The sequence below is a fragment of the Euprymna scolopes genome, chromosome 6 (genome assembly GCF_053919585.1).
Source record: "Euprymna scolopes isolate OS-2025 chromosome 6, ASM5391958v1, whole genome shotgun sequence".
Lineage (NCBI taxonomy): Eukaryota > Metazoa > Mollusca > Cephalopoda > Sepiida > Sepiolidae > Euprymna > Euprymna scolopes.
Window position 1 is genome coordinate 69,124,529 of NC_136487.1, and position 26,878 is coordinate 69,151,406.

Here is a 26,878-nt window from a genome sequence, read left to right on the forward strand (position 1 = left end):
TATATATATATATATATATATATATATATAATTTTGAAGGGAGTTAGAACAGTAGTATAAAGAGCAGAGTGTATTTTAATGCGATAGTAAAATTACTAATTTATTTAAAATACAAGAAAAGAACAGTGCTCGTTGTAATTCAAATATATAATAAGCTTGATAGGCAAATATCCTAGAGCTACTTTAATATTTAGTAATGTGATTGATAATTTAAAATTCAAATTAGAATTAAAAATTAAAAATCTGTTTCATAAGAAGGAACAACAACAAAGTCAATAATTTGTACGATCGTTTCGGAAACGATGTTTTTATTGTGATAGACATTAAGCCACGGACAAAAATTTTGACATATAGTTTTTTTCAAACAAAGTCTCCTCATCAGCAAAAGTATTGGGTGGTGTTTTTTATATGTAAAAGACACCATAAATAAACCTAGTAATTTTTAAGTAAGGCAGTTGTATCTTTTAATTATTCGCCTTTTGAAAACCGTAATTATCGTCAAAGCATTCATTTGGATGTTGATTGTAGCTTATAAATGTACGAAAATCGTACATACTAATGCTTATTTAAGAAGCTCAATGCAATTACAAAGCAATATAATGAATGAATGACAAAAGTCTATATTCCATATTTCATGATGTAGACCACCTTACAATGTATTCCTTTAATTCAGTTGACATTTACAATTCTTGAGAGTATCTGTTTCGTATCCCGAAATCATTCATGTAATTATTATATCAACCAATGAATCTATTTTGAACTAAACTCATCAGAAGAAATACAAACTAACAATCCACCAAAACGAAGTATAATGTGTTTGGACACGATTAAAAAATCCGAAAATTGGAAGAGAAGCTACAATTACCTTATTATTTGCTTATATTACGCCATTTTATACTCCTTCAAATTTTTGGATTTTTTTAATTATACCCAAACGCATTTTATTTCCATTTGGTGGACTTATAATTCCTATTTCTTGTGATGAGTAAAGGGCAAAAGAGATTCATTGAATGATATACTAATTAAGTGATTGATTTTGTGCTACGAAACAGATACTGTCAAGAATTGTAAATCTTAATTGAATTAAAGGAATAAAATGTAAGATGCTGAACATCATGAAATTAGGAAAATAGACGTTTGTCATTGATTCATTATATATATATATATATATATATATATAGTAGAAATAGTAATTAATAAAAACTGAAGAAAGTGCTCAATACTGTTGTAGAGCAAATATGAGTTTTATGTTTTAGTACCGTATCTTTCTGTTAAGTTACATTATTGTTTCGGCTACTCGGCCGTTTTTTGGCCGTCTGTAGCTTCCTCAGACTTTTACAGAAGTGTTCGTTATTATGGGATGAAAGAGTGAAAGAGTGAACAGGGGAGGGGTGCGAGAAGAGCGGGGGAAAAAGAGGAAGGGAACAAGGGGGAAGGTGGAGGGGGTGCTTGGTATGTCGGTAATTTTTCAGTTTTGGAGTTTAGGGAACTTGTGGGGGAGGGTCTGAGAAGTTTATTTATGGTGTGACTGAGGGCATAGGGATACATGGAGGGGGAAGGGGAATATCTGGGGGTAGGAGGAGGGGGGTTACTTTAAAATTTTAGTCTTAATGTTAAAGTTTTTGGCGTCTCGTTGGTGAGATGATTTCTTGATAAGTATGTCTTGACCTGTTGGGTGTTCGCTTAGGTTCGGAGGCAGGGGATATGGCTATGATTCGGTTTATTTAGTTTTTATTTGTTGCTAATTGTTTGGAGAGGGTTAGCTAGTGGTCATGCACGCTAGACCACACATGAGCACGTACACACATATATACTTGAAACGTTCACATGTACACATACATCACCGCCATGGCTTGCAGATATATGCACATATGTGCGTATGCATGCATAGACACCCGCGTCGCTCCCGCTTACGTCAAGTTTTCCTTAAGGTGCTAAAATTGGGTACGTGTGCGCAAGCATGGATGCGCTCATACACAGATACATACACACATCGACGCCCCCACCCTCAAGGAGGCGTATACACAGGCCCATGTGCGCATATTGATTCAGGCATACCTGCCTCCCCACGCATACATGCAAGCGCATGTGTACACACAGATACCAATACTCGTGAACACATACATCGACATATATATACAGCTACACGCTCTCACATAGGTATGTGGACAGCAGGCAGCGGGCACATATACTCTCACATCCACACACGTATACATAGGTACCTGTACATATACATCGGTACCCCGTGTACACACGGACGCACACATGGATGTACACGTGCGTGTATACACACACATACACACCCAGTTATACAGACAGTTATTGATATAGACATATTCGTCTACATAGATTTAAATCTAAGTTCATATGTGGGTACATAGGCGCAATACTGCCGTTCGATGTAGACATGATTATACATAGATATGAGCATAAACTCATTCCCAGTGTCAGATACATAATATTTTCATTTTCATTTGTGGGTTGTTGTTTTTTTTATTAGATGTGGTTGCATACGGGAGCGTCGGCGTACTCCACCGCATACATATACATACATTTTCCCCCGCTCTTCTCGTACCCACCCCCTGTTTACTCTTTCACTCTTTAATCCCATAACAACGAACATTTCTGTAAAAGTCTGAGGAAGCTACAGACGGCCAAAAAACAGCCGGGTAGCTGAAACAACAATGTAACTTAATAGAAAGATACGGTAATAAAAAATAAAACGTATATATATATATATATATACCGTTTTTTTTTCACTCGCAGTTAAGATAATCTATTTAAATTAAAGTAACCTTTCTTATTCTCACTTTTTCCTCTTTTGCTCAATCTTCTGTAATGACCTGGTCTCTGCTGATTGCTGTGTAATGCTGGTTCTGTGCCGTTCTATGAGATCCACCTTCCCAGAGTTTGCCGTCTCTCTTTCAGAAAGGGTTAGTTTATTGATAATCGGATGAGGCTCCTTTACCAGTGTATGCTGACGTAGCTGCTCAGGCACATATTGCAGGCCGACTTCTGAATCTGACTTTTCGCCCCTGGTGTCACAGTTTTTGCAGTGGGAGAGAACGAACTCTCCCTCTCCTGCTTAATCTTTTTTTACCTTTATGTGACTCGTGCTCGTCCTTCGCTGGAGGTCACTTCGTCACCTAAGAGTCAATCTTCGGTCACGGACACAAATGAGATCCTATAAAGCGATCCCTCGCAAGGTCTAGGAAGTGTTGCATAACCCGTCAATCGATTTGGTTGGTCTTAACTTCGCAATTGGGTGGCTATGTGACCTCTTCGTCGATCTGTCGTGCTGGAAGGAAATCAATCTCATGCACACAGAGGAAAGACAAACTCAAGTCGCTATTTTACTGATTAAATTCACCATAAGTTATAAAATATATATACTTATAAATAATTTTCCGTAGTTCAATGTTGATTTTGATAGACCCCACTGAGCTAAAAAAAAAAATAATTAATTAATTAATTAATTTATCTCGCGGTATGGCGATGGAATGATGCGGGAAGTGAGAGGTGGTGACTCTTCGGTTGTGCTTGATTTTCTCCAAGACTCAACTCGATTCTTCCGGTTTCGCCGCGGGGACCTGTTCATATAATAAGGTGAGGTGTGGGCCAGGGCCGCTTCCTGGACCAATCGCAACTAGTTAAGTCACTTCAGGGGAGATCCCATCTTCTCCGATTGCACCTATGGATTGCAGACGCCGTTCTCACGACCGAAAGGTTAAGCCCATAACGTCGATTCGGGGTAATTGTACTCAAAGGTAAAACCTTTCTCCTCTACACCTGAGTCATCATTCGTTGACATTGAAAACGAAATAATGTTTTCGTTACCTCTTCTCAAAGTGATATTCAGTTGTCGCTTTTCCATAGAAGAATAAAATTTGCAATCCAATCTTTCTCTCAGCAAGGTTGATTGCCGTTTCCCGGGCACACATATTATAATTAAAGAATAAGGAAAATTATATTTTCCCAGCTCTCCATCCTGTCGGGTATCTTGACCCCTCCCCCTCCATCCGTGGGGGACCCAATCGCCCTCTGGGATGGTCACGTCACATTAATTTTGATGTTTTTAAGTTGCCTTTTTGCGTGTTTAGTTAATATTTATAACGTACTTTTTACAGAGAATTCTAAATGTCATAAAGATACTTATCGAATGTTATTTATGCCGTTACATGACTTAATTAAAGAAAAATACCATTGAAACAGAAACGGATGGTGAAAGAAAGGGAGATAAAGAGTGAGAAACAAAAAGAGCGAGAAAAAAAAACGAAGAGAAAGATAAATACGTCTAGGTATATTTTGTCGCCATTTCTGACGCCACGCACGCCTTCATCACTAGGGCTATTACAACAGTATATTATTTTCATTGTTTTTACTCTCGAGTATATATCAAACACAGACACAGTTAATAAACCGGGGATCACATCATTCTACATAAAAACATATATGATACCAATGGATATGTACCTAAGAATCAAAACAATGAAAAGAATATGCTGTTGTCATAGCCCTATTCATCACAAAATAATTCGTGATGTTTCAGAATTTAAACCACGCGCATTATCTTTAGCCAATTACAACGCAATGTCGGTCGTAGGCCGATATTAAATCTCCATCATGTTTTTGCAGGTTACACACAAGCGACATCAGATGATAAAGCTAAAGTGCATTGTCTTTTCATGCATAATTTATTAAATCAGAAATGGACACCTAACGTTACATCGCCTTTACACTTTACCGCCTCCGGATAAAAATGCAAAACAAAAGGAATGAACGTTCGCCCAGTTTTGTTTTCTTTACAGATATTTTTTCTTTCTTTTTTTAAACAATTACATTTTTTTTTTATTAATGCTTTATTCGTTTTGTTTCCTAATTATTAAGTCTGTTGTACTCGACTTTTTTGCATTGCTATCTCGAACACTTTACATATTTTAACACATTTGAATTAATGCTTTACTCATTTTTCGTTTTCATATTTATAAGTAAGCATTTACTCAGATTTGTACATCTTTTTTTTAGAATATCATGTCCGCTTTCTTTCCGCATTATGTCTAGCGTTGCATTAACGACAAAGATGGTGGAAAACAGTGTTTATTTCTTCTCTTATCTAATAAATCAATAACACGCGCGTGTTGTTGTTTTTTTATGTCAGATTAAGAAAAAGAAACTAATGAACCATATGTTGGGAAGCTTTTCTATTTACAAAGTACTGAAAACAAATAGGATTTATCAAATCAGCTTGCTAAAAATATTTTTTACTTATATTATTCAGCATTTTCGGACTACTAGTCTCACCTTGCCTGTTATATCCATGCCGTTTCAGGCGATGTAAAAACGTATCTTCTTCATCCACAACTTTTCGAAATAGAGAATTTAATAGCTGAACTCGCGAATGGATCTGTCGAACTCGACATATGCCCACTACAATCAGTCGCATAGAGACCTTTTTTTGTCGGTCTGAGATGTTCTATGCAGTCATAGTGTTATGCAGTTGTTGAACAGAAGAGAAATTATCTATTTATCTGTATATCGATCTATTTATATATCTATGTGTATCTATCGATTTAGCTAATTAGCTATCTCGATCTCGCTATCTATCTTACTGGCGACGTAAACAATAGATGAGATGTGACGCTATGTTTTGATAAAAGTTGTCAAAACATATTGAGGGGTAAAATAGACAAGTTGCAGCGGAAACTCTATAACAATAGCTGACCGGAAGGACATGGTTGTTACCATGTGATCAGGTTGGCTGGATATAGAGTCGAGTTAGAATTAGGACGTAAAGAAGAGCGGACGGGTTAACGGCTGTCCCCCTCCTTTGGAGAGGAAGGTGGCGTGTCTCCAAATTAGAGATTAGAATTAATCACAAGCAAAGTTACTCACTTTTCATTCTTCTGCGGTCGACACCTGGAAGGTGAACAAAAACTATATATAAAACCAACCATCTTCTTGGAGTGAAATGCATTTATTCAAACAGGTCTGCAGCTTCCCTCCAAGAACAGATAGATTCCAGGTGAACCACAAGACCAACGACCCAGTTGAACAAGTATGTCGAATACATTTACGTCGTTTACGCACCCGCATAAGAACATTAAGATGATCACAGAACGAACTCAAATAGGTCACAAAGATAAATTGGGTTCAGATAGTGAAGAGCCCACTAGATAGGTAATAGTGACACGTACACACACTCAAACTCCCATATATAACAATAGGAGGTTCACTCTAACAGTCTTTAAGGTGAATTCCCTAAAACTGCGCCTTCTCTCTTTTAGAAGAGTTTTAGTTTATTGCTAATTTTCTAATGTGCTACTACCGAGAAATATCAACTGGGCAGTGCGAACTTTTTTTAAATGTCCGAGTGCTCTACAACTTCGAACCTCTGTCACATCTCTCCGCGGAATAAGGAAGGCACATACTAAACCGATGTTGTTGGGTTTTTTTCGAAGGTTTGCAAGGTAAAAAAAAGATTACATCAGTCCAAACATTATTAATATATAACAAACAAGATGGGAACAGTAGTCCGAATATTAAAAATAATAAATATTATCCATATTCATCCAAAAATACTGAAATATAAGTACATTTTTTCTAAATATTCTTGTAGATTGAAGATATTACAAAGGTTCGTCACATAATTTTAGCAAAACCTGGATACTGACTTAGAATTGAGATAACCTCTTAAATAACCTTCTTAATTAGTAAAGTAGTTAAACTTAAAAATGATTAAAAAATAAGTTTTTATTATTCGAATATGCTATTAGTTGTCCTACATTTCTTTTTACACTTAATCGTAACAGATGTTTATTTTCTATGGTTAGCTTCTGACGCAACATTGCGTAACATTGTTATATCAGTTCTTATAGTTAAAATTTAATCTCCTTATCTAATTGCTAACGGCAAAAGTTAGAATCCGTTTACATAGAATGGGTGATTTATGCCAAATAAAAAGCTGAATATGGTTTAATTTGTGCTCATTTTTTCATTAAATACTGTTCCATATTAATCATTACTGTGCATCGAACGGATACTATAATTCTGAGTTCGTTGATACTTATGACAAAGGTTCATACATTTTAGCCAGAGTAGTTTCCTCAAATAAGTAGTACTAGAAAAAGACAGATAGACAGACAAGAAGAAATATTATATATATATATATATATATATATATATATATATATATATATATGTCAGGTCATGTCATATGCTACTGGTACCATGTAACCCAGTACTACCTGCCTCATGGTCGGGTCACCGGCGACTAAACTGGTTCCCCCACCAGACTTGTTTGGTGAGGAGGGCGGCTAGCCTCACTGAAGGATTAAAAACAAGACCTTCCAAAGGGCGAATGAACTCTTTTTCTAGGTCAACGGCCAACTAGCACCGTATATATTTGTGTATGTGTATATGTGTATTGGGGTGGAGAGGGCTCCTGTAAGCCGTGGTGAAGGAAACCTTTCTAGGAGAAGCAAATCTCTTATTTAAAAAAACCATAAAGCGGAAGACCATTACCCGCATTAAGCTGGTCTGCAGTTTAATTTGTTGCTGGCTATCTTGCTCTTGCTTGTTGCTGGATCTCAACATTTTGAACCGAGAGAGAGACTAAGCTGCCGTACAAAGCTAAGACTCTGTAACATCATCTTTGTATAGATACTCCCTCAGTATTTGGGCTCATGGATTTTAAATGTCTGAGGGAGTGGCACTCGTCTGACAAGACGTTGCAATCATCACATATATATATATATATATATATATATATACAGTAATTTATAAAATATATATAGCGATTAAGCTACACTGAATACTCCGTGTTTCATCCACTCTAGGATTCTTCAGGCTTATGCGCGAATTCTGTAGTTGTTTGTCGTTTTTATATGTGCATTTTCTATTGAGATTTTAGTTAGCCAATCAGCGTTCTAGTATCCACCGCGCCCTTCCTATCAGTCAATGAGAATGCAAGTCGGCATACATTGGTAGGAAGTAATACAAGGGCCTGGAAAACCGACGTCGGTTGTCCTTGAAGTAGAATATGCAAGAATAATCCACGGCTTTTGATCAAAATGAAATATACTTATCAAATACTCAGGATAATCTGGATTTTATGTATAACTAGGGTATATCTCTAAATCCCTAGTAGGAGTGAGAGAACAAACAATCGAGCAGAGAGTGAAAACTACAACTTCAAGTTTAAAATATTTAAGTTATCTTCTCATTATTTTCTACATAAAGCGTGCACAAAATTGTGTGGAACTCGTTCACAACTGTTTCCGGACAATGTTTATTTTTAGTTGCACAGTATAAAACAAAATCTGTTTGCAACAGGGTTTTCTTCCATGGGCCGAATTCAGGATCTGTTTTATTTGTACCAAAGAAAAGGTCGCAATAATGTTTGAGTAGAAAAATGTTAAAAGAAAAAAGAGGGAGAAAGAAGGATACAGAAAAAGAGAAGGAGGGGGGAGAGAGAGAAAACTACCTTTTGTAAATAGACTCCTCTGTTTCGTTGAGGCAAATTTAAGTATGTCGATAAACACCTCAACCAAAAGTAAAAAAAAACTTGATTCGAACTTGAGCATGAAAGCATATACTGTTTTCAGCTAACGTTTCCATAAATGAATTGACTACCAAGAAATTTGCATTCATCAAGTGCTAATATCTCAATACATCTGTTCAAATTCTACGTTTTGTTTACCATATATCCTCATATTGTATTCACAACGTGCATGGAAGTGAAACGAATTAAGTAAATAATGGATTTAAAATCAAATAGTCTATTTTAGAGTAAAATCTGTTTTTCAAGATGTAACATCTGGTTTGTAATTCTCAATTAGTGTAATATTAGACAGTTACGAAGCCTCCCTTCAGTCGCGAAAGACAAAGGATACCCCCTGTAGGGACAGCTGCGTATGCAATTGTGCGGGAAGGGTCGCGCAATCTCCAACCTGACATCGGCACTACTCAATGATGTGTCAAGGACAACTGGAAACAATGCTGAGATGAGCGGAGGGTCCACACAGCACCTGGAAGTCCCAAATGGATATCCATTTAGTACTGATCAGGTTCATCATTGCTTAACTTCGGTGATCCAGCGGGAACCGGTGTGTCAACGTGATTATGCTGTAGAGAGGTACACATTTGGCATGTATATATATATATATATATATATATATATGTGTGTGTGTGTGTGTGTGTGTGTGTGTGTTTGGGTGTGTGTGTGTGTGTGTATTTATCTTCCAAGGAAAGAAATTATCTCACCATATCCTCAGAGACAATATTTGTTGTTGTTTTTTTGTATTAGTCTATATTACAATAAATCTCAGAAGCCTAGATTAATAATTGTTTGCATTAAAAAAATAATTCTGATCGGACCAGGACTTAATTAGCCATATACGACGAGTGAAATCCTCTCGGCGAATATTTAACTTTTCCACAAATATATAATTATATACATATTTATTTCCTTCTTTTACAAAACTGATTATCATCTTTTTATAGTATACTAGCAGGACCTCGTTAACCGGTCTTGCCCGGTAGAAGCATACCCTACTCCTCTTAATAGAATAAACTACAGCTGTTGTCGGTGGCCAATCCCCAACGTATTAATGTTAAGAACGTGTTTCGTAATAGACACCCCTAACCTTCTCATGTTAAGGACGGCTTTTGGAATAGACACACCATGTTATGAGCGATGGGTCACTCTCAAAGTATTTGCCTCATGATACATTTTGGCAGTATACCCACGCGCAAAGACTGTAATAAAAAAGTTGGGGTAGGTGGCAGTATCGTGCGGATAGAAGTACACTTTTTTATCGCGCGTGTGTAGAACAGTGCATTACAGTGCATAACACATGTACTTATATCTTGAAAACCACTTTTCTCCGCCAAAGTTAAAATTGAGTGGCTTCTTCAGCAGAGTCTAAAACCTATAGAAGTCGTCAGTTTAAAGGAAATGGTGTAATTCATGCTAAGGTAAAAAATTACCTTAAAACAGTTAATATCTGAGCAGTGTGGAAAATTAGACCTGAAAAGAGAACTAAACAAAAAAAACAACTATATTAAAAATCAAAAAACAATATATAGCAAATAAGTATATTCGTAGGCAATGTAATAAAGGGAAAAATTGTATTTTAGCGTCGTACATTATTTGGTACATAAAGTAATAAAAAACTGGCGTAAATGTAGTCACATACAAACTGAATGAAAAGTAATGGAATTGATAAATTATCTTGATGTAATTCAAGCTTAGAGTGTAAAAATGTGTTTTATATGAAAAGAAATAGTTTTTATGATTTCGAAAGTGAAAAATATTTGTTTGTTTTTGTCTAATCATCCCAAAAACTTATGAGATGATAATATGAACGAATCTGTGAAGAACGTAGTAGGCTCGGTGCCATTGTGATGCAGGGGACTACTACAACTCTTTTTTTATTAAGAGAATCGGCGGACGTTTATGAAATTAACACCCCTCTAAATTCCAAAAATTACATTATTTTCTTTTCTCACGTTAATCTCATCGAATACAAACTTCATTTTCAGACTTAAAAAAAATAAAATTGAAAAGAAAAATTATGACTTATCGTCGGGGGATCATTTTCAATTATAAGGTTGAGCAAAATATTGTCGCAATATATTTCTCGATGATGGTCACAAAGTACGTGTTCAATTTAGTCGAACGTTTTAATTGAAAACTGATCCCCGACGATAAAAGTCATAAGAAATGTTTTAATCTAAATTTCATAGTTGGATTTCAGTCACTTCAGAGGTCGTTAAATTTTTTTAAACAACTTAAGAAATAGTTTTTCTTACAACATCCACTTCGCGGGTACCCTAGCATACGGGTATCTTTGCTAGTGTACAATACACATAAAGCCACCGAAAACCTGCATTTAATTCAATTTGGTTGTTTGTCTTTTTCACAAAACAGGATGAATGGAAATAAAGCCTTACTGCAGAAAGTATACACTTCAAGAATTAATTAAGATATGTCCTGTAAAATAAGTGTGTTTGCGGCTTAATTAATATAAGAACTTACTTGATATCCCTTTACGTACATTTTGTTAGTTTTAGGCAAATATAGAATATAACCTATATTGTTGACAATAGTGGTCGCTAGGCGAGTGTATGAAGTGAAGATTTTACAGGGGGCACCAGCGAGTGTAGCTCAGTCCACCACCTGCCATAGAAATAAAGATAGAGAAAAGATATGCTCGCAACGTCTCTTCTGTGAGAAAAGCAGGGAGAAGAAAACGACACCATGTTCAGGTAGGAATTTTTTTTTCATCGACATCGGTTCAAACAAGGCAAGAAGCCACTTGATGTAAGGGGGTAAAAAGGCTAAGGATTGCCAATGATAAGTGCTAGATGGAATAGATGCTGATCTAGAAAACCGCAGTTATTCCTTTCTTGTCAGAAAAACCTTTCCTGGAATGCGAGGACTAAAAGACAAAATAAGGGAAGCGAGAGTTATAAATAAAACCAAGATCTACTCTTTACTTTTCATTTAAGCAACACCTACCCATATATGCCAACATCATTCATTTGGTCAGAAGTATGCATTCGGTTTCGGCTTGTGAGCTACATTATGAATAACCAACTATACAAAAAATGTAAACATATTCTTTTTTTAATATACAGAGTGTCCATAAAGTCATTAAAGGGTTTTGAATTTAAATAGATTATTTATTTTTGATTATATCTGTTTTGTAATTTAAATAAACTCTGACAAAGCCATTGAGAAATTTTTTGAAAAAGCCTGTAAAATTCAAACAATCTATATTCATGAAAAATATTGTCTTTTTTTTGCCTATTTTCAGTTTCAATATTATCTCTCGCTAAAGCAATGTCAAATGGCCACCACGTTCCACAGGATTGACTAACACCGAATTTTTCTTGTAGGGGTATCTTAAAGAAAATAATCAATGTTAGCAAACCTCAAATCCTGTAAACACTGAAGAAAACCATGAGGAACGCAATAAGGAAGTTAAATCGCAATCAAGATATTCTGCAACCTGTTAAATAATGTTCTGAAAAGAGCATAAAGATGCGAAGCTGTAAATAGGCAACATTTAAAATAGATTATTTTTCATAAATAAATCTCGTTTGGATTTTGCATTTTCTTTTATTTTAATGTCCCGATGTTTTAATCAGTTTCTGCTAAAATTACAGAAAAATATCATTAAAATTAAAGAATTTATTTTAAGTTCAAGCCTTCAGTGACTTTTTGAACAGGCTATACTAAGTGCATATTTAATTCTAATAAGTTACACGAAATGTAGTCAGCGACGTTTTGCGTCATCTATACTTTTTTTTTCTTTTCGTTATATATTTTTAATATAAAAAAAAATAATGCTGCTTCTGTTTGTAAAACTTGTATTCAAATAAACAAAATCTTGATGATACATACGAACGTGAGATTCGTTTATTTTACGTGATAATATCTCTGTACAACATTTTTCATTTAAGTAGACACAAGCGTGAGAAAACGGCGCACGCAAGGTAATCCATACAGGAGAAAGGATATGGCCTCGACGTCAGTCAAGTGTCAGATACGATAGGGATTATAAATGAATCAGTTTGTTTATCTTTTATTTTTAAAAAATAATAATAAAATCATGAATGTCATGCGATATAGCCACATTGCCTTTATTGATGACAAACGCTTTGTGCAGCTTCGTTTTCTCATAGCTACATAAACTGCTCACTTGATATACACACATTTATGAAAAGCCGAAAATATTCTTTTTTTTTTATTTAAGAGCTTCATTCTGTTAGTATGTGTTGCTCTTGCACTCCTATCTACCTAATTGCTAGTGACATTTTTTTAAAAATAAAACAATCATTTTACATATTGCCATCCGCATTAGAATCTCTACTATTATATAAAAAGAAAATTTGTCTGTGTGTGCGCGTGTGTTCATTCCCTAGGAACTCGTAAACGGTTGTCTCATTTTTTTTAAATCACAGGAATGTACAGTACGTAATTGGAGGTGTTCTTTGATAGGTATTGTATAGGACTGGCCCCGATAAATATAGATAATCGATAATCGAAAAAATATGATGAAAGAAAAACAAGTGATTTTCAATAAAGTTAACGCATTATACAACCTTACGTTAAAAGTGAATTTGAGAACTTTTATTGTCCCACTCGCTGAAAATCCCGGCAAATAAAATCAACAATAGGTCGTTTGATATCACCGCACAAACAGAAAGGCTCAGCATATAATATCAACAGTAAGTTCTTTGGTATGACTTGTTAAACAAAGACGACTTCGCGTATTTATAAGAGGGATCCCTTGAAGGTTGCCAACATCCCTAAGTGAAAAACGTTTCTGTGGAAAGAAACAGGGTTCGAATTTGGCGCAACCAGATTGCCAGTTCGTGCCGTTAACCACTTAGCAACCGTCACATTTTTGCTGCTGTTATTGTTGGCGATGATGGTGATGATGATGTTAACGAAAATGGCGATGATGACGTCGACGACGACGACGATGATGACATCGACGACGACGATAATGACGTCGACGAAGATGATGATGATGATGATGACGACGATCATGATGATGATCATCATGATGATGATGATGACGATAATGACAATGCAGATGATCACGATGATAATTATGATGATGATGATGATTTCATGCAAAATGATAGTTACTTTTAAGTTACTGGTCTCTAAATATCAGATATCGCATACAAAACTGGCCTTGAAAAATAGGGAGTACGTAATAAACTATGACTGAGGAAAGAGTTTGTGACGCATAGTAAAACATTAAGGTGTTTGTTTTATTTAAAGGAAAACGAATCATGGATTCATTTCAAATAACTCGTTTCCATCGAACCTATGTCCACACATTCGGTCACTAGGATCGAGTTACCGGAGTTGGAAATCGTTTCGTCGATATCATTATCAAACACCCGGTCGTGTCGGACACTTCAAAGATTCCGCTGTCGTTAGCCGCTCGAACGAGTAAACTTTATAAATAGCAGTTCAGTGGACGGACAAGACTTATCGATGGCCTCTGTTGACGAAGTGACTTTATTTAGAGGACCATTGTTCGTCGGCAGAAAGCGAACGATCGCACCAATCAAGCCAGCGGATAAACAAAGACTAGAGTAGCGAGGACGACGAAGTCAGACGGACAGAGAGGTGAGGCGGAAAGAGCGAGTAGAAAGTGAGTCTCTGGTGATGTGAATGGACTCACAATTAAGATGAAAATCAACATGGCGCTCAAGTTACCAAACAGGGCATAAATGGCGGTGGACATAGGTCATCCATCACGACGCCGAAAGAATGTAAACATATCAACGCTATAGACTAACACACTTCTCTTCACTATCCGCCATTTTTTTTCTATCTGCAATACAAATTCCGCCCATCAATTTCTGTATTCTAATAACTTTTTCCATTTTTTTTTACTTCCTTTTCAGCACTTCCGGTAATCTCTCTCGTGTTTTATCTTTTATTGCTATGTGCAACTTTTCCTGTTAATTCGTTTTGTTCATTCCTTCTTTGTTTTTTTTTCTTTGTTTTATTTTTTTTGTTTTATTTCCAGGGCAGAGATAGACACAATGGCAAGTGCTCGACTGAGCTTCTATCCACTGTCCCTCTTCGCCAAACTTTCACAAGAAACACTCGTTTAGCTGAAAACACTATCAATAATTCCCCCCACTCTATCTGTGCCTAAACATAAACGTAGATTCCATGAACAAAGCTTCTTTCTTAGAACTGCACGCCTGTGGAATTGTCTTCCGTTGTCCTGCTTTCCAGCTGACGATAATACGGTTGTCTTCAAGTCAAATGTAAACAAGTTCTTGGTTAGCCGTTCCACTTGGGTTAACAAATTTACCCAATTTCCATTACTAACGATTACTATATTGTCCAATTGATTACTGTACACGCTTAACCATTATCCTCGCATGATAAGTGGTTATGCGAATGTAAAAAAAATCTCCTCAAACGGACCATTCTGAATATGGACAAACGTAAAAATTGCATCTAAGAAAACTTCTCCTCTGCTGACCGAGGACTGTAAAGATCAAGCGTAATGCAAGGGCATACAGTATACTTTGCGTCTAACTGTTGTTGTTGTTGGTGGTGGTGGTGGTTAGTTTTTAATCTTGAAACAATATTCTTTTCTTAGTTCTTTATAGCAAGTGGCTTAATGCCTTGTCTGGAGCGATTTCTATAGAAAATTTGATGTCTTTTAATAATAGAATATGTGAATATTCACTGCTCTTACTTTGCCTTATAGATTTACCTTGTGTGACCCTTCTGTCCTTTTTTTTTTTTTTTTTTTTGCGGTCCTGGATATGACCTTAAACTATATTCGACGGTGAGGCCCCAGCTCGCGGGCTTTGGTAAGTATGGAGCCACCCCTTAATTGTCATTCCTCCCAGGTTCACTCTGACCTGGAATGGTAGTACTTGTTACTTTTCCAACTATGCGTTAAAAAAAACAAACAAATATATCCTATTAAAATATTTTTCTTCAAAATCACTGGATTTGGCATTAAGTAACCTGAAAAGGCTTGAGATTCCGTAAAACAAAAACCAACAAAAAAAATTCATTTTTGCGGACGTTGGGCAACATTACCCATTTTGTAAAAGCACTTAATCCTTCAGTTTTTTTCTTTATTTTATAAATTTTGTCTTATTCTGACTATTCGAATTAATATTCTCATTTATACTTTCATCCCACATTGCTTCAGCTGATGTAATCTCCGACCTTCTGCAACATCTTTTGAAACGCGCGAATCTATATGGAATTTCGAACTGAACCCTTTATTTAATTTCCGGTTGAAGTAGAATTTTCTCGTTGCGTCAGCCGTGACCAAGTAGAAAGTGTAAATTATTTTTATTATATTCTGCTGCGAGGATTGAACCTTCAGCATCCAGAAGACTGTCATTAGAACTGATTGTCACTTAACACTTTCTTCCGCTGCGTCACGTGTAGCAAATATAGAGTTCAGTTCAGAATTCTCTACAGATTCCCGAGTCCAACATAAAGATTTGTAAGTTCGACTGCGAGGTCAAAGGATACTTCGACCGAAACCTTTAGAGAAAAAGGCCTAACATGTCTTAACAATCTAAATGATACACATTTTGTGTTCTTTGAATTATATTTTTGTTATTGCATTTTCCTTTCTCTTATTATGTTGAATTATTTTCTTTCACTTTTTAATTATTGGTCCGCCGACAAAAGGAGGGTGGACATGTAAATTGACCCTTGTCCGTTTGTCCGTTCGTCCGTTTCTCCGTTCGTCTGTCCGCATTTTTCTCAATAACTACGCCTTTGAATTTTTTTAAATTTCGCACAAACATTAAAAATGATATGAGTTAAAAGGAATAGTATGGATTTTCAGGGTAAACTTCGGTTGACCACCTAGGGTTAAGACGGCTTAAATTGACGTTTTTATGCTTATTAAAAAGAATTGATGCCTTCGATTTTTATAAAACTTTCGGAAAAGTTGTAATTAATTGATTTCTATATAATTTTGTTTGTCTGTACCTCGCGATACCTCTTGGGTGGGCTAATAAAAACACTCCATTTTCGGACTATTTTACAATATTTCTAAAAGAAAATTATGTGTATGTATATTTAGCAGTTTTGCATTGTGCTGAATTCAAATTTAATATGTTAAGGTCTTGGGAATTTTGAGGGCTTAATGGTGAGGGGGCCAAATGATGGACTTGGTCATTTTTTTTTTTTTGCATGGGGCAGAACTCAAATTTACATATGTTAAGGCCTAAAACTGCACCGTTTGTTCATTTTCACCAGGATTTGAAATCCCCTTGGGACTTTTGGGGGTTAAATGCGGGGAGGGGGTAAATGCTGAAGTTAGTCATTTTTTATGCCTCGTTCACTGTGCGCTCATGAGGGGCCATACATGTTTAATTTGTTTTTTATACAATTTCTATTATTATAGTTGTGTATCTGATTCGCTTTCCCTTTCACAAAGTTTCTTTTTAAATTAAAATACTTGAAATATTAATAGAAATCAATAAAAACATGATTCATAACTCTGTTTTAATCCTGCGTTAGTCCCATGTGGTGTTTTGTCACTTCCAACTTTGCTTCATTTCTGAGGATTCCTAGTTGGTAACTTATTTCTTTTCCTCCCTCCCACTATTCTCTGACTCAATGAGGGTATAGCACGCATGGTATGGCGCATTTGTATTTCAGTTTTTCTTGGAGGTAGACATCGCTTTGTCCTTCTGGGGTGTTTAGTCACACCAGCTGACTAACGTAGGTACGATTTTATGATTTATATATTTTTAATATTTTTCCAGTGGGAATGAAAATTTGTAGATATAACCGCATATTATGTATCATTACGTTACTCTCTTATATTTAATATGGAATTAATATGATTTGGTATTTTCTTTATAATAAGTTTTGATGGGATTATTATTTTATTTACAATTTATTACTCTTTTAGTCTTCTAACTATGAGTTTAGTTAATGAAATATCTTCATTTTTTTTCGGTTTATAATTTATTTCATTGCATCATTTTATATCAATATCAACAAGCTACAAGTGAGTCAAACTGTTCAACAGAGACTGTAGATATATAAACACTCCCCATGGGAGTAACCATGTTTGGAACACACAGGTGACTAACGCAGGGTTAAACACGAAACAAAATATTGCTTATTGATTCATAGGGATAACTATTTACTGTTTTTGGTAATTTCGACAAAAATTTGTGCATTTATGTGTTCGTGAAGAAAGAACAGAAATGAAAATAAATCTGCTCTTTTCATTTGCAATTTAGAAATAGATCATAATTTGTTCAAAATAAATTAAAAAGTGCAGAAATGTACCAGAGCGCGGACACGCGTACAGAAAGGACAAGTCGTGTGCAAAAAAAAAAGACTATAAATAGAGCGTAGCACAGACAGATGATCGCGTTTGGGACGTGCGTGACGTCACAACCGTAACTAGAAGTCACGCGTGGCAGGAGAGTAAAGAAATAAATGTCGTTGTTACAAAATGAAAAAGAGTCGAGTTATTACCTGTCATGTGTCCCTGGCAACGTACTCTGCTACATCGTGTTGGGCGTCAGGTGTGTACATATTAACGCGAGTTTAAATGTACAACGTTACAGAAAGTGGATTTTTGATTTACTTTCAACAGCGTCGTAGCACTCACATCTCTTGTTTTGTCTTTTGGTCCTTGTATTTCATGAGCGATGTTTTTGAAAACGGGGAAAAAATCGCCGTTTACTGTGTCGGAAACTATGGAACAAACACTCTTGGTTATTTTTTTAATCTTGAAATAATATTTCTTGTAGCTTCTTATACCGAACTAACCTGGGTGGCCGGCGTTGCCCGGGTATTTGGATGTGTGTGTTAAGCAAAAAATAAAAAGTTGTAGTAGGCAGGCAGGCTCGAATCCGTACCGCAGAGGAGGAAAAGAATGTGGGAAAAAATCTGAGGTCTTTGCTGTTGCGCCCGTCGCCAGACCGGATGTGACACAGATTTTAATTAAGGCTAGACAATCGAAAAGAGGGGGTGGCTTTCGAAAATATCAGCGACAAAAGTGACCCCTCCCTGTAGAAAAGTGCCTAGCTGAGTATGAAGGAATTAATGTTTTTGGGCAATTTCTCGATATTTGTCGTCCGAAGGGTCGAGGTTCAAAATGATACTGATCTCGTGTTTGGTCGATTCCACATTTTTTCCGATCCTCTCATAATATTATTCATCGCTAAACTTGCAATCAACTCTTATTGTCGACTAGCATTTATTTTGATATATATGGCGATTCTTTTTAACAAACAAAAAAATAGGAAAGACAGATAACTTTAGCTATTTTTATCGATAACTTTGGATATCCCTGTTGTGTTGCTATTCTCAGCATGACTACGATTATTTTAAAACCGAGAGTAGTTAATCTTTATTAAGTTTTGGGCATAGGCGTAAACGGCTGACATCAAGACAATATATTACCTCCATAATTCAATTGAATAAGTCTTTGCTTAATTGCCCTTTTATCACGCTTTTCTAATAAAAGTATGCATAACAGACGACATGCGTGCATTTCTTTAAACGTTTTAGCTCGAATTCTGTTTTTCTTTTTATTTCTTCAGAATGTTCAGGAATTTATGAGAAAGAATGCTATATATATCAAAACAAAAGAAGAAAAGAAATTGGCTAGAACAGCGTTTGCCAAATTAACACGTTCAAATATAGAAATCGAAAAAAAAAATCGTTTATAACGCTAAAATTCTCATAACTACTAAACATGCTGCTGTTGCTGATAATGCTATATACATAAACAAATATAAAAATGCCGATTAGTTTTCCGGGGGAAATTTAGTCTAATTAAAGCTGTAACTAGAAGCATACCTGTACATTTATGTACAAACTTCTTGTGTAAATTAAAATTACACTAAATACATAGCTTTACTTCTTATTAAGCATTATTAATTAAACAGGCATATCATCCACACTATTTATTACTTTAAATTGTAAAAGCAACACTTTACTACAATATACATATACATTTATATATATAAAAATTCCACAGCCAAACAACGTCGAAGCCCACAAGAGCCATCACAGTCAACGAATCGGAAGTCAATAAGTTTTTGTCTTTTTTTTTCATTTTGTTGTTATAGAGGAAGAAAGTCCTGGAGAAGGAATGTAAAAGTGCGAGCTGTACATTTTTGACGTGTGCGTTAGCTCCAGTTTTAAATTTCTTCTCCAGGACTTTCTTCTTCTATAACAACGAAATGAAGAAAAAAAATATTCGAACTGACTAACTACCCTGATGAAGCTATTTTTAGCGAAATATTGGACTTACAACACCAACAAAAGGACAAAAATATGATTTTATCATTTTCCTGATACCTAAGGTTTTTAAAATATTCAAATTTCTATTCAAAACAAGTGTCTTCAAATAATGCGCAACTATTTTCTTATATATATATATATATATATATATATATATATGTTAGGATTTTCAGAATGTGAGATATTGTATAATAAATTCCACAGCCAAACAACGTCGCAGCTCACAAGAGCCATGACAGTTAACGAACCGGAAGTCCAAGACTCGAGTTTCGCCCTCACCTGGGGTCATCAGTTAGACACATCCGAACTCAGGATTCGAAACCCGAGCCTCTTGCATACGAGGCAAGCACTCTACCAACTGAGCAAACGCCCCGCACACAGGAATTTCTATTAACCAACACAGATCAAGCAAACCGCGCCGATATCCGACTGTGAAATGAACCTACTTCGTCTCGACAAAGGACGCGGCCATCCAACCAGTCAATAACCCTCATGCAAGAGGCTCGGGTTTCGAATCCTGAGTTCGGATGCGTCTAACTGATGAGCCCAGGTGAGCACGAAATTCGAGTCTTGGACTTCCGGTTCGTTGACTGTCATGGCTCTTGTGAGCTGCGACGTTGTTTGACTGTGGAATTTATTATACAATCTCGCACATTCTGAAAATCCTATTATAAGTTGCTCGTTGGGTTAGCATTGCTGAATGGCGTCGTCCCTTCGAGTTAAAAAAAAACTCCTACTTGTTAGACATCGGCAAGGAATATTGACTGGTTGGATGACCGCGTCCCTTGTCGAGACGAAGTAGGTTCATTTCACAGTCGGATTTTGGCGCGGTTTGCTTCATCTGTGTTGGTTATGAATGTGTTCGTAATGAATGAGAGACATTTCATCCTGATTGTGTTGTTCCAGCTGTCAAATTCCAAGGAAGACGCATAATGGTTTGAGGTTGTACACATGCGAGAGCAGAATGAATTCCACAATTTATGCTAACATGCTGGACCAGGTTTACCAAATGTCTTTGACTAAAATATTTAATAATAACATAACAAGTGATATAATCTTCCAACAAGAAATGTCCCATGCCAGATGTCAAAAGTTTCAATGGGTTGATTTGAGAGAAAAGAGATTATACAGATGAAGTGGTGCCCCCCTCCTCAATCCCCAGATCTAAATCCCATTAAAACTTTGTAGTACCATCCAGGGAAAAGAGGGAAAATGCACAAATATTAATCGAAAAAAGAATTAGAGGCCAAACTTCATGAAGAGTGGTAGAAAATAAATCTTACCACCTGCAACAATTTAGCCAATAAAATGCAAAAACGAATAAAAGTTGTTATGAAGACAAAAACAAGACATGCCAAATATTGATTGTTGTTAAAATAGATTTATGAATATTTATTCTGATATTCTTAAGCTTTAAATATATGTTTGAATACTAATTTTGATTTTTTATAGGTGCTCCATAATTTTGACGAAGTCTGTACACACACACATATATATATTATATGGAAAAATGCGCGCAAGAAAAGTAATATTCTTAAGATTTTATTAAACCTGGAAAAGTGAAGGACAAAAATTCAACCTGGAAAAGTAAAGAACAAGATATTCTAGTAAAGTAAAAAATAAGAATTTTTTAGACTTAAAATATTGCAGCTAAAAATAAAATTTGAATATTGATAAATATTTTATTTATTACTAGCGGGGGTACCCGGCGTTGCCCGAGTGTATGTTTCCGGGACGGGGGGGGGGAGTTTTAAAAAATGTTATGGTAGGTAAGTAGGAAGGATCAAACCCGGAGTCATGAGTAAAAGTAGGAAAATAAAGTGTGAAAAAAAAAAACAAAAAAAAACATCTGAAACGTTAACAGTTCGGCCACCAAGAAAAGTCCATTCCAGTTGTTTAGGAAAAAAAAAAAAACGACTACGGTAGGTCGGCACGAACGTGACAATATAATGTGAATTGTCCAGCACGCTAACCACTACGCCACAGAGCACTGCAGCTTAGTTTAGTGATTTTAAATAACTTCACATGAAAGAACTACGAAGCCAAACCGGTGTTCTCTTCTCAACTGTTCCTTGTGAACGATCCCCAAACGGTGTTAAGTGGTGGCAGGGGGAGGAGGAATTTATTAGAGAGAAAATATTTTACCACTTCCATTGATCTTAACCGATTTTGGCCGTGACTTCTCAGCAGAAAAAGTATAGAAATCTAAGATTATCGAGGAATTTGAGAAATAATAAGCCTATAACACACCACAGATATTGTTCTGTCGTTTGTGCATATTATATTTGCATGAAATATCTTGATTTTTAATCCTATTAAGGTCAAAATCCGACGTGAAAAAATGATTTCATTTTATTTATATTTTGAACTTATTTCCCCCTTATTATTTGCGTATATTTATGTAGTGAAAATTGTTTGAATAAAATTAATTCATTAGTTAGTTAGTTAGTAGATGGAATTAATAATTTTATAATTTACATAAAAATTAATAATTTTATTATATCATAATTAGGATCATTTAATTCATAAATCTGGTTTTCCTTTGTGTGTATCGATATTCATATTAACTCCCGCTCTTTTCTATTTATTTGATGTATTTATTTGCTTCCCCACCAAAGCAAATTAGGCACAAGGCCGTTTTTAATGTGGGGTAAAAACCAGCTCCCCTAAAAGTAGGCAAAAAGGGGGCACTCTGGTTACCAAAAATAATAATTATCCCAGTATAGAAGGTTTCCCCTCCATTGACTGGGATAAATTATCTTAAGTGCAGCATCTGCCGGAACAGATGGTATTTATTTGCTCCCCCACCGAGCAAATTAGGCACAAGGCCGATTTTTAATGTGAGGAGTGAAGGGAGGGGGAAGGGAAAAAGGGGACCAGCTCCCGAGAGGTGGGAAATGGGAGCTGGTTAAAGGTCAGGCATGTGGGGTTGCCCCCACATCTGGTCTTTGCTAGTCATAGCTAGTCATAGCTTGCAGCATCTGCCGGAACAGATACTACACTTTGATCTTGTCGCCTGGGCCGCAAAGGGCGGGAGCCAGTGTATGCATCTGCCGGAACAGATGGTATTTATTTGCTCCCCCACTGAGCAAATTAGGCACAAGGCCGTTTTTAATGTGAGGTAAAAACCAGCTCCCCTAAAAGTAGGCAAAAAGGGGGCACTCTGGTTACCAAAAATAATAATTGTCCCAGTATAGAGGGTTTCCCCTCCATTGACTGGTACAAATTATCTTAAGTGCAGTATCTGCCGGAACAGATGGTATTTATTTGCTCCCCCACCGAGCAAATTAGGCACAAGGCCGATTTTTAATGTGAGGAGTGAAGGGAGGGGGAAGGGAAAAAGGGGACCAGCTCCCGAGAGGTGGGAAATGGGAGCTGGTTAAAGGTCAGGCATGTGGGGTTGCCCCCACATCTGGTCTTTGCTAGTCATAGCTAGTCATAGCTTGCAGTATCTGCCGGAACAGATACTACATTTTGATCTTGTCCCGAAGGCCAAGAACAACAGAAAAAAGGCAAGCCTCTGTTCATTTTAATTGAAAAGAAAATACAATTTTTCTTATATCTTGGTTGTGGAATTGCATTCACTAGCAAACGATCTAGCTAATTTGCATATTCTTTTAAACATTCATTTTAATTAATTCCCTATTAGTTGCTTCGGGTTTTTAATGGGATAATCATCTTTAGTTAACTATAACCTGTAATTATATTCATGCAGATATTCTACATGATTTATACTTGCATAATATTTGCGAAAAAAGTTTATAGTAAACACAAAATTGTTTCCATATATATTTATGTATGCGTATATATTTTTGTTAAACAAATCTATCTATCTATTATTTTTATGTCTATAAAAGTGAATGTGTATGTGTGTGTCTGTGTACATTTCCATACGCAATAACTCTGTCAATATTAAGTCTACAGACTCGAAGTTTGATATTACGGTACTGATATTTGGGAAAATCGATGTGACCGGATTTCGGCCAGAAATTTAGCGAGTAAGTGGTCAAAGTTCAACGAGTTGACCTTTGAGAACTCTACCAAACTCCTCCGACAATTTTTGGTCTAAACACTTGAAATTTTAGATATAGGTTCCGTGGACATGGATTTTACTTAATAAGTTTATTTGAGACCAAAACAATAAATGTGATGGGGTCATAATAGGGGTCAAATTAAAAACATTTGACCGTTTTTTTTGTTTATTTGTTTTTGCTCAGCATACACCTCCAAACACCCGGGCAACGCCGGGCACCCATGCTAGTATATATATATATATATATATATATATATATATATATATATATATATATATACAATAGATATATGAGAGTCGAACAGTAAAGCCTCCTATTTTTAATTTAAAAAGTTGAGGAGCTACCAAGACGGGAGTAGTACCATTAAAATGAGTGTCCATTTGTTCTGCATAATTTATTTTTTTACATTATCAATATCATTCTCAATGCAGTTTTATCATAAACTCAATGACACATCTATGTTTCTGACGCACGTCCATGACAGGGATTGCTTTCTTAGAGTCTGACACTGTCAATAATTGCAACTATCGGGACATGAATTCATAAGTTAAATCATCATTTCAGTGCAATTAGCAATTCTCTTCGATCCATACGGATGGAATAAAATAATAGGAGGCATTACTTTTATGTATGTATATATATATATGATGATTGCAACGTCTTGTCAGACGAGTGCCACTCCCTCAGACACTTAAAGTCCATAAGCCCAAATGCCTGAGGGAGTATCTATACACAGATGATGTTACAGAGTCTTAGCTTTGTACGACAGCTAAGTCTCTCTCTCGGTTCAAAATGTTGAGATCCAGCAACAAGCAAGAGCAAGATAGCCAGCAACAAATTAAACTGCAGACCAGCTTAATGCGGGTACTGATCTCCCGCTTTCTGGCTTTTTTAAATCAGAGACTTGCTTCTCCTAGAAAGGTTGCCGTCACCACGGCTTACGGGAGCCCTCTCCACCCCAACACTTATATACATACACACAAATATACACAGTGCTAGTTGGCCGTTGACCCCGAAAAAGAGTTCATTCGCCCTTTGAAAGGCCTTGTTTTTAATCCTTCAGTGAGACTAGTCACCCTCCTCACCAAACAAGTCTGGTGGGGGAACCAGTTTAGTCGCCGGTGACCCGACCATGAGGCAGGTAGTACTGGGTTACATGGTACCAGTAGCATATGACATGACCTGACTATATATATATATATATATATATATATATATATATATATATGCATGTATGTATATATATATATATATGTGTGTGTACTTGTTTCTCCTGAAATAGGAGATTTATGCTAGGTCCGTATATATTAGTAGGGGAATCGGAATTACAACTTAGTATTAAAATGAAGTATAAATTATTAGAAATAATTAATATAACAAAATAATAATTGTAAAGGGATAAATTTATATCAAAGATCTTGGGATGAACTATACTGTTATTCTTTTATATAGACTCTGTTGGCATACATTGAGCTTCTAAGCAAAAGGATTGACATACACAAAGAGTGAAATATAATTGAAAAAAACATATTTTGGCAAAACAATATATATATATATATATATATATATATATATATATATATATATATATATATATATATATATATATATACTAGCAGGCAATCTTGCGTTGCCCGTTTGTAAAACACACTTCAATATATTTTAATTGATGCAGATTTTATATTTATTATTGTAGAGCCCATTCTCTATTGATTATTATATTGTACCCAATATATATCAGTGATTTCAATAGTTAAAATATTAGGTTGTTGCATAAGTTTCCGCCATTTTTTTGCTGTTGTTTTTAAGAAAATCAAAGAATTTTAAAAGCTACAGTAAGTTCGTGTGGGACCTAAGCTCCAAGCTTATGCGTGAATCCCATCGACTGAAGATGAAATTGTCGCAAAATCACACTTCATCTTTTCACCAAATTCTCTACATGCCTGATGGCCATCTTCCTTCAAAAGAACCCTGAGTAAGTCTTCGTTTATCTTGATTGGTTTTCCGGAACGAGGAGCGTCATGGAGGTCAAAATTACTGTTTGAATCTGGTAAACCAATTTCGAACAGTTCTCTCAGCTATAGCGTTTTCTCCCTGTACGGCACAGATATCCTTGGTTACTTCACTCGTTTTTTTTATCTCAATTAAAGGTGAAAAGAAGGAGGTTTCCAAGATGTGATTTTTTAATGTACTTGACAATCCATTTTACGCCTCTGAAAAACGATTAAAAAAATTATATGATCTAAAAACGATGACCCTTATCTTGAAGAACAGAATACGTGTTTTCTAATGACGTATAACACTTTGCTAACTATCAAAACATCTTTTAAGACAATATTGTATGTAACGGCGGGAACTTACGTAACAACCTGATATGATTTATTTACCATCAGCTATAGCATGAATAAAGAGCACATGCATGTTAGAACTTTAAAAATTAAAGCACTTAAAGCTATAAATCTATATTTTCTCATGCATAGAGGATTTGACATTAGGTCGATTTGCGCCTGACATGTTCCAGATTTTCAATTTTAACACCTCATTTTTCCGGTTAAACAAGTCTAAATTATTCATCAGGTTTGAATAACTCCTATACGAAGTTTGAAGCTGTGGACCAAAAATTAACAGAGTAGTTTATTACAAACCGTTCCGCACACAAGCTCAGACAATTTTACATTTATAATACATACTCCCAGGCCGCCCGGCATTGTCCAATCGTAAAGTACGCTTAAATATGATATTTTGATTTATGCAGATTTCATATTTATTATTATTATACTATATTGGGCCTAATAATAATAAGTGGTTTAAATAGTTTAAAAGGAAAATGATTCATGCGCTACCACCGAGAATCGAAACCAAAACGTTTAGCTTACGATTTACTTTTCCCGTTGACGTTGATGCCTGAGCTTTAAAGACATGTTTGCTGCAAGGCTAAATATTCGTGAACCCATAGCTATTACGTTATACATGCATACTCGTAATGCTGTCGGTCGAAGTTCATCTAGCTAATTCCTTTCTTTAAATGTGCACATTTACC